This window comes from Acomys minous, assembly GCF_964271855.1.
Source record: "Acomys minous genome assembly, chromosome: 13".
Lineage (NCBI taxonomy): Eukaryota > Metazoa > Chordata > Mammalia > Rodentia > Muridae > Acomys > Acomys minous.
Window position 1 is genome coordinate 87,113,697 of NC_140495.1, and position 20,278 is coordinate 87,133,974.

A 20,278-nucleotide genomic window follows, 5' to 3' on the forward strand; every position below is an offset into this window, starting at 1 on the left:
AGATGCTCTCAGGGCAGGTGAGCTGTAAACCTTAGCAGCCTCCTAGAGGAGGAGGTGGAGCAGAGAAGAGAGGGGAAAGAGCCATACAGTTTAAGCCATCGTGCACTGAGGGCAGCTGCATGCTGGATTGGCAAAAGCCAAATGAGCTTCCTGGAGGCAGCCCCCTCCCCCAGCCCGTTTTTGCTTGGCTGACTAATGGTGCATCCCTGGTTTAGGCAAAGCTCCAGGGATTTTTGCCTCAAGCCTGCTTATTGTTGCTACACTGCCTTTCCATGCTTGTCTCGTATACCTGACATGGAACAGAGAATCCATCGCTGCCTGCTGCTCCACAGGTGCTACTCTCTCTGTTGGGAAGGCAGACACCTGTTTCTTAGAAAAAGCTTAGCATTAAAAAACTCTTGCAGCCAGGTGTGGTGGTGTATGCCTTTAATCAGTTCGAGGCCAGCCTGGCCTACAAAGCAAGTCCAGGACAGCCAAGGCTACACAGAGAAAACCTGTCTCAAAACACCAAAAAAAAAAAAAAAAAAAGACAGAATTAAACAGTTTCTGAAGCCCACTGGAATACACTTCATCCATCAATTGTATGTGCATATGTATGCCTATATTTTCCGTACACGAGATTGTCTGTATGTTTATATGTCTGATTTGTCCATGTTTGTATGTATCTATGTATGTATATATGTATCTATGTATGTATGTGTGTGTATGTGTATGTGTGAAATTGTGAAGCCTGTTAGCACTTGTTTGTTCAAGTCTCCTGCTTCGTCCAAAAATGTGTCCATCTGATTGTCTATCTGTGTTTTTATGAATGGTCTGTGGGAGCTCCCCGTGTTTGTGTGAATTACGGTTTCCTCTTTCTTTCTTCTCACCACAGTCAGCAGCCCCAAATAGCAAGGCTGCCTGCCTGAAAGATTAAGTTAAAGTGGAACAGCCAGAGCCATCAGCCTGACAGTTAAGAGTTTAAGAAAATTCAGAGCTTCTCGCCAGGACCAGCGGCCCCAAATACCCTAAAAGCTTGAGAGTAAAAGTACAAAGAGAAACATTAGAAGAAGCCAGCTCCTAGCTCCTACGCCTAGACCAAAAGCCTTTGGACTCTCTCACCGACGCTGCTCTCCCACTTCAGCCACCCCTGGACCCCCGTTTTGTTTTGTTTTGTTTTTTACAAGCATGGCAGTTAGACATATGATGGATGAGGAGCCACATGGCAGGGAGGGGGACTTTAGAAAAAGATCAAGGAAGTCTCAAACACTGGGGAAGTCCCAACGTGGTAGAGAAAGCATGCTTAGAAAAGACGGAGAAATGTGGGGGAAGTTAGGCTTTTCTGAGGAAGTCCAAAAAAAAAAAAAAAAAAAAAAAGCAGTAAGACTCATAAAGCTGAAGGCCATCATCGCCTGCCAAGCTCCTGTGCTAGTGGCAGGGAAAGTGCAATATCTTATTGAAAGACTAATTATTCCTCTTATCTATCTAGCAAGGCTTACGGTGAGCCCACCTTCTTCAGGAGTGGGTCCTTGGCCAGGTGAGTGACTGATCAGGCCCAATTGGAATTTCAAGTCTCCTCCCTAAGTCAGAGCCTCTATTCTCCAGTGGAATTTTTGCTGTTAATTCTATTTTTAATAGCTATTCTTGCTATCCTAACAGCTGAAACCACATTCAGATTTAGGCAAAAGCTCTGGTCTTAAGAAATCTGAAAGAAGATGGGCATGGTGTCGCACGCCTTTAATCCCAGCACTTGGGAGGCAGAAGCAGGCTGTGAGTTCGAGGCCAGCCTAGTCTATAGAGTGAGTCTGGAACAGCCAAGGCTACACAGAGAAACCCTGTCTGGAAAAACAAACAAAACAAAGCAAAAAAGAAAGCCACAGGGATGGGGTGATAGTGGGTGACTGAGTTGGGCAATGGCAGTGAGGTGGAAGGAGCTGGAATTTCAACACCAGGGTGGGGGATTTCAGCCAGTGTTAGGGGAACAGAAAGTTCCTTGGACGGTCTGACAGAGTTTGCCCTGAAATGACTAAGGTAGCGTCATCTTGTTCTGGCTCCATTTTTCTGTTTGTGACACTTCTCAGTCCTCTATCCCCCTCCCCACAGCACTTTGCCTTGACAACAGGTTTGAGATTTCCACGGCCTTGACCATAGTCCGGTTGTATTAATCAAAATAATAAAAGTAAACTAAAAAAGATAGAAGTCAAAAATAACTGACTTTGTTTCTAAAATAATTAATACGCTCTGCTAGGAATAAACATCTGGAGGTTACTTTGACCCCCATCCAACTTTGATATAAATTATGGTCTTGGTGAATTTTTTTCCCTTTTGAAAACTCTGTACACCTTAGCCTGGGCACCAATAGACTCTCCAGAACCACACGTCCACTCTTCATCTGTCCATCAGAAAAAAAAAATTGCTTAAAGTGTTCAGTTGGCTTAATCAACATGGTTATCAATAACTATTCTTGTATTAGTTCAGTTCAAGGTTTATTCCAACACACCTGAAGCAGCAGGCTGAGTTCTTTTCAAAGATCCCTAGTGAGGTGAAGACATCACTATCGAAGAGACAGAAAGACATGTGAGGAGAGGAAAAGGAGCAGTAGAAAGCTTAATGGTACCGGCTTGTGCTGAAAAGAGGATGGCCAAGGTTGAGATTAGGAGGGGCCAGTCATAAGAGGCCTCTTTGCCCTGAGGATGAGTTCTCACAGAACCTGAGCAAGCTTTGTGAGGTTGCTAAAGGAGAAAAGCAATCAATAGTGCTCTTGACTACAATGTCTACCAACCGCAGTAAGACTGGAATGGCAAGATACCCTGATGATTCAATAGTGACACTTAGATCCTAGGGATAGAGAGAGATTCGGTGATGGAAATACAGTACTCAAATGAAATTCTTAAGGCCGGACATGGCGGCGCACTCCTTTAATCCCAGCTCTCGGGAGGCAGAGGCAGACAGATCCATGTGAGGTCAAGGTCAGCCTGGTCTACAAAGCGAGTCCAGGACAGCCAAGACTACACAGAGAAACCCTGTCTCGAAAAAACAAAACAAAAAAAAAAAAATTAAAAATAATTATCTTAGATCTGTACTGCAACAACAGGAAGGGAACCCTAGGGGCCAGACCCCACAGAGTTGACCTTCCAACGTGGGAACAAAGAAGCCCGAGGGGTTCCTTGCTCCAGGAGGGGAGAGCCGGTCCAAACCGGCAGCCAAACTTGGGAGTGTCATCATGTGGTACCGGTTTGGGAAGCTTGAAAGCAAAGCTAGTGCTTCAGGAGTTTCTTCTCTTGATTTTCAGAGAGCCGCTGAGGCCTCACCAAGGGCGACAGGGGAATCCCTGTGCGGCCCTCAGGGACCATTGTCTGAAACTGTGAAAAGGAAGCCTGGGTTTCAGCTGAGACTTCAATGCTGGGGGACACCTGCCAAGGACAGCTGCATACAGGGAGAAGAACAGAGACAAGAGTGGGGACCGCGGGGGGTGGGGTGTGGGGAGTGGGGGCAGGCGGAGAGGGTGGGGGGCTGGGGCGGTAGGGGGGTAGGGGGGTGGGGGGGTGGGGAGTGGAGACTGTAGGCAGCAAAGCTGGAGGGGTGGAGCTATCTAAAGTCCAAGCCACTCCACAAAGAACAACATTTGGTGTTGGTCCTGCTAGCTTTCTGTCTTCTTTTGGTCCAGTATTTCCTCACCATGCCTCCAGTCCTCCCTTTTAGAAGGGGATGAATATTTTGTGCCATTGTGTGCATTGAATGAGATTGCCTTGAGGAAGTTTGGACTTTTGAACAATTTTGAGGGAGTGGGATGTAGTTGTTCGAGTGTGCAAGGCACCTCACAAGGCTCAGGTTCTTGAACACTTACTTAGTCCCCAGTTGCTGGGTGGTTACCCCACGTTTTAGTAGGTGTGACCTTGCTGGAGGAAGTATGTCACTGGGGGTGAGCTTTGAGAGCTCACTCTTCTTGCCCCAATAGTTTTCTTTGCTTCCAGGTGTGTGGATGGAAATGTAATCGGCAGCTTCCTCCCTCTATAGAATGCTTTGGGTCACGGTGTCCCATCAAAGTACCGGAAAGCAACTGCTACATCAGACACCACAGAGAAGCGCTCTGCCTTCCCTTTTCGCCTCCTTTCACTTTTAAACTCATCTTTCTATTCTGTCTTAGAATATAAATTGGTTTTCACTTTTTTTCTCTCAGTAAGTTTTTTCTTTCCTCATAGGCACAAATCAGAGTCACGGTAGTTCTGATTGGTTGGTTGGTTGGTTGGTTGGTTTTTGTGAACAGAAATTTCCAGAGGAAAGCCAGCCCTGCGTTAAATATTCTCCAAGGTTGATTGAATGATTTGCCGACCTTGACTATAGAGAGTTGGAATGTTACAGATTTAGAGCCAAACTACCGTTGGATATTTTAGCCGCACCTCTGTCATTGGTTGACAGTAGGTACAAATGGTTCCTTGTAGTCACCCACCACCTCTGGCTCTCGCAACCCACCCACCCTTTCTCCCTTGGGATGCAAAAGTATGACAACAGTCAATCATCTCTAACTTCTGATGAGCAGCAGCGTCCCTTCCTAACAGGACCACAAGACTCTGTCTTATTTTATCTCTCCGTTAGAGAAACTGGGGGCTGGGTCTTCTAGAAGAGTTGTTTGGAATCCTCGAGTTAGATGGAGTTTAGTTTGAAATTTTTATATATCCAAAAAGCAAGTCATAGTTTTATAAGATTAAAATACATGCTTTAAGCAAGATCATCATCTCTCTGGTCTCCCCAAAGATTTGGGGAGGAGGTTGGGTTATTATGTCGGAGAACAGAGACTGGAGTGAGCTACAATCCAAGAGTAACATAATAAAGAAGCCAACGGCAGAGGAAGACTGAGAATCCTTCCCTTTCTGGGTCTCATACAACAAATAGAGCAGTCTCAAGAGAGAACCAAAATACATAGACATGAGTGAGGTGGGTCCTACACAAATATCCTACATAGCGCCACACGCTGTCTATGTGACCTATACTGTAGCCACATGCTTTTTGGGGGAGGGGGGGAGTGCTTCAATTCACCAGTCTACTTTCATTGTAAGGTGGGTTTTCCCTTCGTCCCTTCTTCCCTTCCGTCTTCCCATCCTTTCTTCCTGTTTGTTCGTTTGTTTTGAGACAGGGCTTCCCTGTGTATTGCTGGCTGTCCTAGTTTGGTTTTTTGTTTGTTTGTTTTTCTTTCCGGAACAGAGTTTCTAAGTCTTCTAACAGTCTTAGCTGTCCTGGAACTCACTCTATAGACCAGGCTGGCCTCAAACTCACAGAGATCCACCCACCTCTACCTCTCGAGTGCTGGTGGTGTTTTCCCTTTCTTAATAAAACTATCTCTATTTGTATTTCTGACCACTTATATCCTTGATCTAATTCTTTGCTGTGGCACTCAAGAGCCTGGCTACTTCAGTGAGTGGCCTGGGATGCAAATCCATGCCTGTGACAGTGTGCCATCATACAGCTGTCCCCAGAGGGTGTCCAGGTGGGATCCAAACACACCACAGAGCCAACAAGTTATGAGGGAGTAACCTCGGAAGCACACAATGGCACTCAGGCTAGCTGACAATGAGACTGTGTGACGCTGCTTCTGGCTGCCACTGTGTGGGAGTCGGAATTTGAAGGAAAAGTTTGTGAGTCAGCCAGGTGGGAGGGACAGGAGCAGGGAACACGCACTGGAACGAGTTGGCATAGACACCTGCTCCTCCAGGAAGGACAGCGGTAGGGACTGCAAGGGAGACTAGGTGGTTGGGGAACATGTAAACACTGACTCATGAATCTGTCACACGGCCTGGTTGGTAGGGTTTGTGACACTGCTCTGGCAACTCCTTTGCTCCACCCAACTATGCAGTGACCTGAGTCATGAGCTAAAAGCCGGCATAGTTACTAAACACAGAATAAATAGTGCTTCTAGGACTTCGACCAAGTCACCTTTTTTTTTCTACTTTTTTTTTTTTTTTAAACACAGGGTCTTTCTATTTTGTAGTCCTGGCTCTCCTGGAACTCACACTGTTCACCAAACTGGCCTTGACCTCCCAGCGATCCACCTGCCTCTGCCTCTGGAGTGCTAGGGTTAAAGGTTTATGCCACCATGCCTGACAATGGTGAATACGTTTGGTTCGTTGGTTGTTGGTTTTGTGACAGGGTTTCTCTGGGTAGCCCTTGATCTTGAACTCAGAGATCAGCCTGCATCTGCTTCAAGAGAGCAGGGATTAAAAATGTATGCCACCACCACCACTGGAAAAGATTTTACTAAAATTAGTGGGCCTTGGCCAGCATGGTAGCTCACACCTTTAATCCCAGCACTCGGGAGGCAAAAGCAGGTGGATCGCTGTGAGTTTGAGGCCAGCCTGGTCTACAAAGAGACTCCAGGACAGCCAAGGATACACAGAAAAACCCTGTCTCAAAAAACCTAAAAAATAAATTAAAAAATAATTGTTTTTAAAAATAGTGGGCCTCAGGCATAGTGGCATGTGCCTTTAATGGGAAGGAAAAGGCAGGCAGATCTCTGTGAGTTCGAGGCCAGCCTGGTCTACAGAATGGGTTCCAGGACTATACAAAGAAACCTCGTCTTGATAACCCTTCCCTCAACAAAAGAATAGTGGGGTAGGAGAGTAGCTTAAGTTGTAGAATGCTTGCCTAGCCTGCATAGAGCTCTGGGTTTAACCCCGCATGAATACTGGTGTCGTCAGCGCTACCCAACAAGTGCATGCCATCCTCGTAGCACTGTCCTTCCTTCTTCGTGTGCTTCATGTCACCCGGTCAACACCAGTGTGACCACAAAGTGGCTCAGACTCTCTAGTGCTGTCTCTGGGGGCGTCACACTCACCTCTGGCACTGAGAGTGTGTATACCAGTCTCTTTGTGGCTTCCTGGCTGTGTTCATTCATGACTTTGCTTTCCAAAGTTCCTTACATCATGGGATCTTAAAGATGAGCCAATGATTCGGGTAAGATGTAAAAAAAAAAAAAAAGTGCTGAGGCATGATCATCCTGTGAAGGAAGGAGGTAGGCGATAGGGAAATAAAATTCCAGTGCTCTTTGCTTGGGCTGTCTTCATCGTGCAAGAAAGCTGCTCTGGGTTCGATGCTATGGCACTCCCTAGGCAGTGGGTAGTACTGGGTCTTCTCTTTGGAGCCTAGGGGACACTGCAGAGCTATGTGCTTTCTATGGCTATGCCAGGAAAGCTCTTCCCTCAGTCCAGGTCTTGACGGTCCACTCATAGACACCTGCTAGATCAATTTAGTGCCTAATCCCGCAAGAGTTTCTACCCTCTTACCGATCTGTGCTCTGTGGGCATCAGCAAGCCTTCACCAGCTCTTCCCTCAGTAGTGAGGCTGAGCAGGGCCATGGATGGGCAGTCTGCTATGTTTAGTTTGGTCTTCTTCTTTAGAGTGAATCCAAGATTATATCCTCTCATGCAGTGTTACGTCTGCATCTTCTTTTTCGGGCTGATATTTTATAGAAATCTGGTACCTCCGTTGCTGAGCCTGGAAGGCAGCTTAGGGATGGGGACATACTCTTTTAGAAAAGCCCAAAACAGAGTGTGTAGCCAGCAGAGGGACAGCAAACTTCTAGACAAGCTGCAGGCATGTTGGGGTTGAGACAGTTGGACAATCCACAGGCCTCTGAAAAGCGGCCTGCAGGCTGTGTTCTAATATGCACTTCCAAGCCTATTTAGGACAAAACAGAGCAGAACTGAAATTTAAACCAGGTGTTGTGGTCATCTTGCAGTCAGTGGGCAAAAACAACAGGCACAGAGAAGCAAAAGTGTCATCAGAAACAATTTCTGGAGAAGTGTTAACTGGCTAGAGTGTATGTGTGACATCTGCTTCTCAATAACAATGACAAATGCAGTGATGGCTTAGACTTGGCAAAATCACATGTCTATCGATCATCTATCTGTCTGTCTGTCTGTCTACCTACCTACCTATCATTTATATCTATATATGGCTACCTATCATCTATCACTGAATGTTTATTTTATCATTTTTATTAATTTTTTTCCTATGGGGCTGGAGAGATGGCTCAGGGGTTAAGAGCACTGCCTGCTCTTCCAAAGGCCCTGAGTTCAATTCCCAGCAACCACATGGTGGCTCACACCATCTATAATGAGATCTGGTGCCCTCTTCTGGTGTGCAGACACAAATGCAAGCCATCATATGCAAGCAAAACACTGTATACATAAGAAGTAAATCAAAATTTTTTTCATATGACACTTTGATCATGCCCCCTCCCCTCACCCTCACAGCTTTATGTTTTCTCTCTTTTCCTCCTCTCTCCCAAAAAAGAAACAAAAACAGAAACAAGAAACTAAACAACTTTGAAAAAAATCGAAATAAACAGGCAAAAGACCAATAAAGCAAAACATTAAATTAAATTAAAAAGTCAAACAAAGAAAACTGAACCAAAAAAAATCCACAAAAATACCATTAAGTTTGTTTTGTATTGGCCAACTACTCCAGGGTATGGGGCCTGCCCTGGTATGTGGGTGATACACTCAGTGGCATTCCATTGAAGAAAACTGATTTTCCCTCTACCAGCAAATATCAATTGCAGACAGCTTGGTTAGGGGTGGGACCCTGTGTCCAATTCCCCCTCTCAGGGCTTGGGTCTCCTATGGCTCGAACCTGTGTAGCCTTTGTGCATGCTGCCATGGTTTCTGTGGGTTCATGTATACATCATGTTTACATCATGTATACATACACCTGTTGCATTTGGAAGACACTGTTTCCTGAGAGACCTCCTTCTCCACAGGCTCCCACAGTCTTTCTATCTCCTCTAACCTATAGATCCTTGAGTTTTGGGGGGAGGGGTGTTTAATGAGGACATCCCATTTAGGATGGAATGGCTCTTAAATTGAATAAAAAGAATTGGTGGGTCACCCCCATAGCATTTATGCATTTTCCTTCCAATACATCTCGCAGGCAGATCCACTGGTGTGCATCACAGCGTTTGTAGCTGCGTGACACTGATGATTACCTTTGCTATCTGGTAATGTGCAGAGGACCTTCCAGAGTCGGCAGGGAGTGAAACCTTTGCTTAGGCACCAGCTGGACTTCTCTGTGTCCAGTGACAAGTAAGTATTGTCTTCAGCAACATAGCCTTATCATCATCGGGTTGTGAAGAGCAGTCACTGGTCTTGGCGACAGTCTGTGGTGTTTTGGGGTTTCTATAGGGCCACTTTGGTCAGTGACTCAACCATGTGTAACCCACCCCTGGGACTTTTACTGGGTGGCATAATATGTCCAATCGGGGCTCTGTCTCCCTTCCTATTGGGGACTTCATCTAGATTCCTTTCATATATGTATATATTTTAGGCGGCTTGAACAGTACTAGGTTTCCATGTATTTTTTCTGATTGTCTTTAGTGTCCGGTGTCCCTCTCTCTATTCTCTCCTTTACAGCTCTTTCCCGTCTCCCTCCCTATTTAATCCTTCTATGTTTGTTTTCCCTTTATCGCTCCAAAACACTATATCCTATTTTGTCTTTATTGGAAAATCCCCTCTTTCCCCTGGTCATTTACCAGAGGGATCGCCGCCGTGGTTATCTGGGTAGCACACACATTAAAAGCGCAAAAGCTAAAATCTACATATAAGAGAAAACATACAATATCTGTCTTTTGGAGTATGGGTTAACTCATTCAGGATTTTTCCCCCTAGCTTCGTCCACTTGCCTGAACATTTCTCTTTTTTTTTTAAACAGATAAATAGTATCCCATTATGTAAATGTACCATATTTTCATTACATCTTCACCAGTTGATACACGTCTGGGCTATTTCCGATTTGTGTCTATTATGTATTCATAATACACTAACAGGGACACAACCAATATGTATGAAGAAGTATCTCTGTAGTAGGGCGTAGAGCCCTTTGGGTGTACAACCAAGAGTGGTATAGCTGGATCTTGAGCTAGTTATATTTTCAGCTTTTTGAGGAGAATCACACTGATTTCCATGGTGGCTGTACCAGTTTACACTCCCATTAGCAAGAGATAAGCATTGCCCTTTCCTCACATTCTCACCCAACGTGCTGTTATTTGTTTTATTGATCTAGGCCATTCTGACTGGGGTAAGATAAAATCTAAACATAGTTTTACTTTTCATTTCCCTGATGACTAAGGATGTTGGGCCTGAATTATTTGCCAGGGTCCATGCAAGAGGAACAGCAAAACAGCTCCAGAACTCAGGGAATGCAGCCCACAGGTTAGCAAACCCATGATGGGTGTGTCTCGGTGAGACATAACCCGAGAACTCTGTGTCCTGAGGACGTCATGCTATAATGGTGCACAGCTCTGCTTGTTACCTTTGTGGTCCTTAACAATCCCTTTAACATGTGAATTGTGTGAGTTCTATAAAGGAGGCTCCCAGCTCCTCTCTGGGCAGTATCATTGGAGGCTCCCAGCTCCTCTCTGGGCGGTATCATTGGCAAACTCAGTAACAATGCTTGATTTCCTTCAGGCATTGCTGCTGGAGCAGATTAATGATTCAACCACCATCTCTGAAAACAACCTGCAGATATAGATTGCTAAGAATGGTCATTTCCTTTAGAAAAAAATTTGGAAAAATAGATTGTTCAACAAGGTTAGGTAAAGATGTTTTTGCTAAGTGGCTCTGACATAGAAAAATCTTAGGGAAAAATAGATTGTTTAGCAAAGTAAGGTAAAGATGTTTTTGCTGTTGGCCCTGATGCAGGAAATCTTAGGGAACAATTGAAGTTAGAAGAAAGTACACTCTTATTAGTAAAGCTAGGGACTTTTTGAGGTTGGCAAAGCAAGAACAATGAATGGCCCATAACAGCATTGGCTGATGTGACTCTTTCAACCTGGGCTGGTGACTGAGATGACGATTGATTTTCCTATTTTATTTTTCTGCCCTCAGCTTCCTGATATGATTTAATAAAACATATTGTTGAGTAGATGAGCAACTTTAGGACTTAAAGTAGAAATGGCTAATTATTTTTATATAGGAGTTTAGATTTGTGATTCTTTTAAGATCTTCATTAAGATAATTGATTCCTTCTTTGTAACCATAAATTGCAGCCTGCCAGTAAAGAAAAGCTGGCTGAGAAATTATCTTGCTTGCTTATACTCCGTTAATCTGTAACAGGTTGCTTATGTGCAAATGTATGTGGGTTTGATTGTTTTTCGTTTTTTGTTTTGTTTGTTTGTTTTGTTTTTTGAGACAGGGTTTCTCTGTGTAGCCTTGGCTGTCCTGCTGGACTAACTTTAAAGACTAGGCTGGCCTTGATTTCACAGCGATCCACCTGCCTCTGCCTCCTGAGTGCTGGGATTAAAGACGTGTGCCACCACTGCCCGGCCCATATGTGAGTTCTTAGAAATAACTTGTCATGGCTTGGAGAGATGACTCAGAGGTTAAGAACACTGTCTGTTCTTCCAAAAGTCCTGAGTTCAATTCCCAGCAACCACCTGGAGGCTCACAACCATCTATTACAAGATCTGGTGCCCTCTTCTGGCCTGCAGGTGTACATGTGGGTAGAATACTTACTGTACATAAATCTGTTATTCATGTTTGTTCCTCACCCACAATACATAAAACATTTGATCATGTGAAGGTATTGAGGAACATGATTTTCTTATGTATATCCATTGTAATCATTTATCTATAGAGAAAGAGAACGTAATCACATTGTGATTTTTGTACTGCTTGAAAGATTTTGTTGGGGTATATAAACTGTGAACGGATAAGGATAGAATAAAGATAAGGATGAAAATAAGGAGATAATAAAAAGAAGAAGAAACAGCTTGTTGAAACCTGCCTGCTGGAGTCTGTCTTACTTCATCGTCTAGTGTAAGAGTGTGTGTGTGTGTGTGCGTGGTTCTTTCCTCTCCTATTTCTCTTTCTTTTTTAGACGCTTGCCACCATCAGTAGAAGCCCCTGCTAGGAGCCATCAGCTCTAGCCCCAGCTTGCCACCATCAGTGGGAGCTATTGCTGGTAACTATGAGTTCCGGCCTGGAAGGTTGTCCTCAGAGAAAGTCTACAGGGTCACCAGCCAGCCAGCCACAGGATTCATGTCCCACCTCAGTTTTCCCCAGTTGATGTCGAAGCTAGACTTCAATATCCTGGCACCCAAGCAGTAGGACTTCGATAAATTATTAAATGTTTTCATCTATTTTTGTTTCTTCTTCTGAGAACTCTCTGCTTAGTTCTGTATATCCCATTTTTAAAATTGGGTTGTTTGTTTTCTTGATGTCCAGTTTTTTGTTTCATTTTGTTTTTAGTTCTTCATATATTTTAGATACTAACCCTCTGTCAGATGTGTAATTGGTAATGTATATTTTCCTAATCTATTACAACCTAAGTGTTGGTGTCTTTTGCCACATAGAAGCTTTGCAGTTTCATGAGGTCCCAATTGTTGGTCTTAGTGCCTTTGCTGTTGGTGTTCTATTCAGAAAGTCTTTTCCCATGCCCATGTATTCAAATGTATTCCCCACTTTCTCTTTGGTCTTATGTTGAGGTCCTTAGTCCATTTAGACTTGAGTTTGTACAAGGTGGTAAATATGGATTTTCTTTTTCAGGACAGGGTTATCTGTCTTGCCCTGGCTGTCCTGAGGCTTGTTGGAACCTAGTATGATCCTACCTCCAGCAGTCCTTTTATTATTTGGGATATTTTAACTATCTTGGATGTTTGATGTGTTCTTATATGAAATTGAAGATTATTTCTTCAATTTCTGTGAAGAATTGTGTTGGAATTTTCATGAAGATTTCACTGTATCTACAGATTGCTTTTGGTATAATGGCCATTTTCACAATTTTAATCTTCCTGATCCATCAGCATCTTTCTACCTTCTGGTGTCTTCAGTTTTTCTTCAACATCTCAAAGGTTTTTTATTATACAATTCTTTTGCTTGGTTGGCTAAATTTATCACAATATAATTTTTTGAGACTATTGTGAAAAGTGTTGCCTCCTTGATATTTTTGGTTTAATTTTGTATCCTGCTGCTTTGCTGAAAGTGTTTATCAGCTGTAAAGGTTTCCTGGTGGGGGTTTTTTGGTTTTGTTGCTTTGGTTTGGTTTGGTTTTTGCTTTTTTGAGACAGGGTTTCTCTGTGTACTTACTTTGTAGACCAGGTTAGCCTAGAACTCACAAGAGATCTGCCTGCCTCTGCCTCCCTGAGTGTTGGGATTACAGGCATGCATCAGTGTGCCCAGCCCTGGCGGAGTTTTTAGGGTCTTTCATGTATAAAATAAAGATACTCTGACATCTTCCTTTTCTATTTCTACCCTCTTGTTCTTCTTTAGTTGTCTCATTGCTCTAGCTAAGACTTCAAGTTCTATATTGAGTAGGTATGGAGAGAGCAGACAACTTTAATGTGTACATAGTGTCTTTCTTTTATGTCGTTCTCATTGCTTTTGGTTTGAAGTATGTTTTTCCCAGATATTTAAATAGCTATACCTGCTTGCTTCTTAGATCCATTTGCCTGAAGTATCTTTTTCCATTCTTTTACCCTGAGGTGTTATCTACCCTTGATTACAGCAGAAAGATAATCCTTTTTCTAATCCAATCTGTTAGTCTTTGTCTTTTTATTGATGAATTGAAACCATTAATATTGATAGTTATCAATAAGCAATGTTTATTGATACCTGTTATTTTGTTGTGTTGGTGTGTCTTCCCTTGGCCCCACTTCTGATGTACTGTTCTTGGATTATTTATTCTTTGTGTTCTCTTGTGTGTAGTTAACCTCTTGAGATTGAAATCCTCTAGTGTAGTGCTTCTCAGCCCTCCTAATGCTATGATGCTTGAATAGAACTCCTCATGTTGTGATGACTCGAACCATAAAATTATTTTTGTTGCTACTTCGTAACTGTAATTTTGCTACTGTTATGATCATTGTTTTTCCAATGGTCTTAGGTGACATCTCTGAAAAGGTTGTTTGGCCTCCAAAGGGGTTGAGATGCTGTAGTGCTGGATTGGTAGATAGAAATGGCTTAAACTTGACTTTTTTGTGGATTTTTTTCCTCCGTTAACTGTGACTGATAGTTCTGTTGAGTGTAACAGTTTGGGCAGGTATTTGTGATCTTCCAAAGTTTATAGAACATCAATCCAGGCACTTCTGACTTTCAGAATCTCAGTTGAAATTTCAGGTGTTATTCTAATGGGCCTGTGTTTACATGTGACTTGGTCTTTTCCCCTTGCAGCTTATAATATCCTTTCTTTGTTCTGTTCATTTAGCATTATTATTATGTGTCATGAGGAATTTCTTTTCTGGCCCTGTCTATTTTGTGTTCTGTAGGCTTCTTATACCTTGATAAGCATCTCTTTCTTTAGATTAGAAAATTTTCTTCGATAATTTTTTAAAAATTATTTTCTGTGTCACTGACCTGGTTTTCTTCTCTTTCCTCTATACCTGTTAATTACAGATTTGGACTTTATATAGTATCCCAGATTTTCTGTTTATTTTGTGCCTGAATTATTTTAAACTTAACATTTTCATTGACTGAGATAACCACTTCTTCTACCTTGTCTTCAACACCTGAGATTCTCTCTCCCCTGACGTATAGTCTGTGGGTGAGGCTTACTTCCAAAGTTTTTCTTTATCTTCTTAAAACTTACGTTTCCAGTTTTATTTCAGTTTGGGTTTTCTTTAGTGATTTTATTTCTCTGGTAAATTCTACTTTCATGTATTAAAATGCTTTCATTATTTCTGTTTGTGTTTTCATAGTATTTAATAAAGGGTTAATTCATAATCTCCTTAAGGTCCCTTAACATATTCATAATTGAAATTTTGAAATCTTTTATTGTTGTTGTTTTTTCCATTTTTCAAGACAAAGTTTCTCTGTGTAGCCCTGGCTGTCCTGGACTCACTTTTTAGACCAGGCTGGCCTTGAACTCACAGAGATCCGACTGCCTCTCCCTCCCCAGTTCTGGGATTAAAGGTGTGTGCTACCATGACCAGCCTACAGTTTTTGAAAACTTTGTCTTCTGCTTCAGCTAAATTGCATTTCTCTGGGTCTATTATAATAGGGTTTCTGGCTTCTGGAAGAGGCATGTTGTCCTGATTGCTCATATTTGTGTTTTGTGCTGGGATCTTGGTGTCTGTAGTTATGCTGAGTGAAGTGTTTCTTGTGTGGATATCTGAGCTTGTCTGTTTTGGGTAGGTGTGTCAGGTGTGCCATTCTTTGGCTTGCTGTTGCCCTCTCTGAATCCAGGCAAGTGTGATGTCTGCGGCGTCCCTGGCAGACAGTGTTTCTGTGAGCCAGCGGGTAACGAGTGTATGTTGATGGGCTAGGAAGAAAGGCTGAGGGGACATAGTGGGTTCCTGGGTCAACACCAAGAGGTAGAATCTCCAGGGAAAGGAGGTGGGAGGGAAAAGGGGCAAGACTTCCTCCATTTTGGCTCAGTAAACCCTTAATTTTTGCCAAGCACTCTCTCCCGCCATACTTCTCACCTCTTCTCTATTTCTAATTCAAATACTTAGAGGATAATTATATCTGAAGAGGACAAAGGGATGTATGGGCCAGTTTATGTTTAGAGAACGTGGTTGTGACATGGATATCTAGTATGAGACATGTACTAAATCATGTCTGACACCTGACATCCGGGGACCGTGAGTCAGCTAATGATTGATATGTAGTGTCTGGGAAACTGTTAGCAGTGACATAATCTTTTATATAACCATTCCTGGTCCAGTGCCACCTTTGTGTGTGATTTTGTATAAATATAGCCTTGGGATCAGAGGCCAGTGCCTTCACCCTCATCTTTCGGCTTTTCAAGCAGCCTATGTAGACCTGTTTGTGTCTACCTGTGGTTTCTGTGGCAGTACCCACCTGTGGGGCAACTTGTATGTGTAAGTGTCTGCCATAATCTGTCTACCAAGTGGCCTGTGTGCTGGTAAATAAAGTGATAAAGTATGCCTCATCTACCAGAGACTGCGCATCTTCTTAATCTTTTGGCCTCCTATGACCCTCCTCCATTCCTGACACCAGAACTTGTATCTCACACCCTTTATGTGGTGTAAATTGTACTCTTTTTCTTTCTTTCTTTCTTTTTTTTTTTTTTTTTTTTTTTTTTTTTTTGTTATTCAAGACTGGGTTTTTCTGTGTAGCCTTGACTACCCTGGACTCACTTTGTAGACCAGGTTGGCCTCGAACTCACAGTGATCCTCCTGCCTCTGCCTCCTGAGTGCTGGGATTAAAGGCATGTGCCACCATGCCCGGCGTGAATTGTATTCTTACGAGTTATCCCATTGCTAAGTATCTCTGAACAATAATAAAATGTTTTCTGAGAAAAAGTGATGTCATCCAAAAGATATACCTACATATGCTCACTTTCTCACCCTCCCTGAAAATTATATTCAATTTAGCCAACATTTATGAACCTAGTCTGATGGGGAGGAGAACTGATTGGGGTTGTGTAATAGTGGTGCATAGGTAGGGGCTGCTGGTTCTGCTCTCTAGAAGTAATTTGCTTAATGAGGGAATCAGAAAGATAGCAAGGGGGGGGGCTCAGGAGGAGCACACTGGTCTAGCACAGAAGATGCCCTGGGCTTCATCCCCCCGCACCATGAAGTAGGTAGGATGGACAATAACCCTACATCCTCGCTTCCTTACTTCTTTCCTTTTCCTTCCCCTCTCCTCTCTTCTTTCTCACCCCTCCCCTTTCCTTCTTTTCATTTCCTCTTCCTCCTCTCCAACCACCCCGGCCCCACCCCCGCCCCTCATGCTAAGGATAAAACCTAGGGTCTACATACCTACATACATAGGTAAGTGTTTCACCTGCCTCCTATACCCCAGGCCAAAGGTGGCACTATTAACTTTCACCTTGTGGTAAAAGAAGCTTCCAAGTGCAGAGAAATCTCAGGGACCTTGAGGGAAGAGTAGCAATCTCAAGTTCAAACTCTTGGAGGAACAGAATGCCTCCCGCTCACCACCAGTAGATTATTACCCTGGTGGCCATGTGAGGCACTTGGAGTGGAGGAGGAAGAGCTTTTTGCAACCCACTCTTCCCTGATCCCATTGGTTCCCTTTGTTCTTGCAGACTCAGTAACTAGGAAGTCCTGAACACGACCCTGGTGATTTCTATCTGCCTAAGAGTTTGGGTTTTCTTCTCTTATCTCAGCTGTGGGCTCCTGGCCAGTCAGGCAGACTGCGGTTCTGTAGGCTTCTCGTTGTTCCTTTTTAGATATCAAAGCAACCAGCTTGGCCCCACTGTAGTGGAAGCAAAGACTCTGGGTCTCTTCCCAGCACTGAAGAGATGGGGGTCTAATATACACATAGGGATGATGGGAAATGTTAACTCTTACAGGATGTCTAAGCAGATGAGCTTAAGGTAAAATGGTTTGCACTTCAAGTCACAGAACCAGCCACGGACATCTGTGAATTACTGAGAAGGAAACTTTTCTTCAATAACCATTTTTAGTGGACTGTATGTTAACAGTCCAAACAGGGAGACTTGGTGCAGAGAGACAGCACAGCACACCCTGCTGATTAATTAGTGTGGCCAGGCTAGGCTGGGCTGAGTTATTACTGAGGGTAGGGTGTGGTCAGCTGGTCCTGACTCACACTCAGGCTCTTTACCAGAGCTCAGGGATTCTCTGCTCTCGATGCCAGCAGAGCCGCCTGAGGCTCGGCCAGGCTACTTATCCTCTGGTACTGATGTAGTCTAGAACGGAGTTAGGAATTTGCTTTGCACATCCTGCCGCCCACGAGAAGTAGGATGAACCTGCTCCACACAGCCCTCTTTCAGTACTCTGCTGTAAGCATCCCAGGAAGTGGCGATCGGTTTTCAAATCTGCTGTCAAATACAAATCCACCTTTTGCTGTGGTCTGTGCTTGTGTTCTGGGTCAGGTGTGGATGAAATATGGCGGCATCCTACGGCATAGATTCCACTTCTAATTAATGCACAGAGAAAGAAAGCAAGTCCATCCGGATAGAACAGTGGTAGTCTAAGCCTAGGGAGGGGGAGAGGTGAAGGCCATAGCAACTCAGTAGACAGCACCTTCTTGTCATGATAAAATGCTCTAACTGTGGTGACACATGCACAGCTCTGTGTGTAGGGTTTAAATCACTGAGGTGAAAAAAACTTCTCTCCATATCTACTTTTTAATATAACCCACTTAAAAACAAAACAAAACAAAACCCCTTGGGTCCACTTCCTTTTATAAGAGGCTTGGAAGAACTGCTTTTCCTATAAGCCACTGACTCCTCACTCTGGGCCCATAAAGTAATGGAGAGCTGGATAGAGCCTGACAACTGGACCTTTGTTTTTTGTACCAAGCTTTACTTCGGACCACTTGCTTATCTTTGCACATAGGCATGTTAATCATTTAAGGAGTGCCAGGAAGCTGGCGATAACCAGGGGTTCATCCTTCTGCAAAGCTGAAGGGGCACAGATAAAAGCAACAGGAGAATCTCACTGTTAGCATTCCCCACGTCCTGTTCCAGGCCAGTAAACCCGAATTTATCTTGGATTCCAAGAACAGGAAATTGTTTCAGGACAGTTGCCTCCCCTCCAAATGAGGCCATTTCCTAGCCATAGTAATTCTTACCTAGAAACCAGATTGTTCCCCTCAAGTAATATATTCTTTCTTTTTGGGGGGGGCAGGGAGATGGGTTTTGAGACAGATTTTCTCTGTGTAGCCTTGGCTGTCCTGGATTCTCTTTGTAGACCAGGCTGGCCTCGAACTCCAAGACATCCACCCGCCTCTGCCTTCTGGAGTGCTGAGTTTAAAGGTGTGCGCCACATACGCCCGGCTAGCAATGCACTAAGAGTGCACCACCTTGGAGAACAAGAAGGAGAGGAACAACCCTGCCACACCCTGACAAAGATGCTCAAGGGTGTCTGCCTGTGCTCGGCTGCTTCTCTTTCTGTTTAGACTTGAAGCATTGGGCTGGGCATGTATGCAGCTCAGTTGGTAGAGAGCCTGACTTAGCTTGCACAAAGCCCCCAGCGCTACAAAAACCAGGTATGGTAATGCACACCTACAGTTCCGGTACTCAGGAGAGGATGGCAGGAGGATCAGCAGTTCAAGGTCATCCTTGCCTGCAGAGTAACTCTGAGTTTCAGATCAGCCTGAGCTGCCTGAGACCCTGTCAGAAAGGAAACCCCACAAAACTCTGCAGGTTAAGTCAGTGCGAGCTCTCAAATACAAACAGCGGGAAAACAGGAAACTTCTCTGCTGAGCTCCCCGCTGTCTGCCTATCACTGTCCGATTGCCAATCTTCTGTAATGGCCTCTGGCCTTTCACAGAGAAAGCCCAAAATATTACAAAAAAGCATGCACAAGCTCTAGCTGGGATCCTTAAAAACAAACAAACAAACAAAAACAAATGAACAACAACAATAACAACAACAAAAGCAGAGAGATTAAAGGATCGAAAAAAGGAAAAAGCTACACTTTTCTGAGTAATTCAGAAAAGCAGGCAGGCTTAGCAACGTACTTGGTAACAGCTCCATAGTGACTACAGTCTGTGTGTGTGTGTGTGTGTGTGTGTGTGTGTGTGTGTGTGTGTGTGTGTGTAAGGGTTAGGGGGCAGGGTGGTGTATGTGTTGAGGAAGGTTCAGTATATTATCTCTTTAAAGGGATAACTAAGCATCCATCCTATCTCCTTCGCTTGTCTTCCTGAGGAGTAGAGTCCTGGCCAGGTAATTGACAGGCCCAACGAGCTTAACTCCTAATGAGGAAGAGAATAATACGCAATGTTCTTCTCTTTGGAGCAGGTCAGAATATCATATCTGTATCCAGGGCCACAGATACTCTCCCAATGTTCATCTTTTAGTGTTACCATGGAAACAGGAAGAGCCGTTTGAAGCCTCAGTGGCCTCGAGTGCTATGGTGACCTCGAGTCTACCCAACAAGCTTCACCTTCGGGTCTTCTTGACTTTCATCAGTATCCTCTCAAAGCTCAGGTCAAGGTCTGTCTTTAAGATGTAAAACTGTCCCCTCTTCTTACCGAGCATACACTGATTTAATGTAATTGAGTTAGGTGGTTTTTTAAACAATTTTCTTGTTAGGCTATGTTCTTAAGAATTACTAATTTTTAGGTAATTGTGCCTATTGATCAGTCAAAAGTAAGAGAGAGAGACAGAGACAGAGAGAGAAAGAGAGGAGATTTAATAAATTCTGTAAGTGGGTGTTGAAGAACGGCTCAGTGGCTGAGAGCTCTCGGCTTTCAGATCCCAGCATCTCCTTTGGGCAACTCATAACTGCCTCTGACTCTAGCTCCAAAAACCCACATCTTCTGGCCTCCATAGCACGTGCATACATAAGTGCACACACACTCACACACACATGCTTACACACTCACATACACACTCGCTCACAAACACACAGTTATACCCA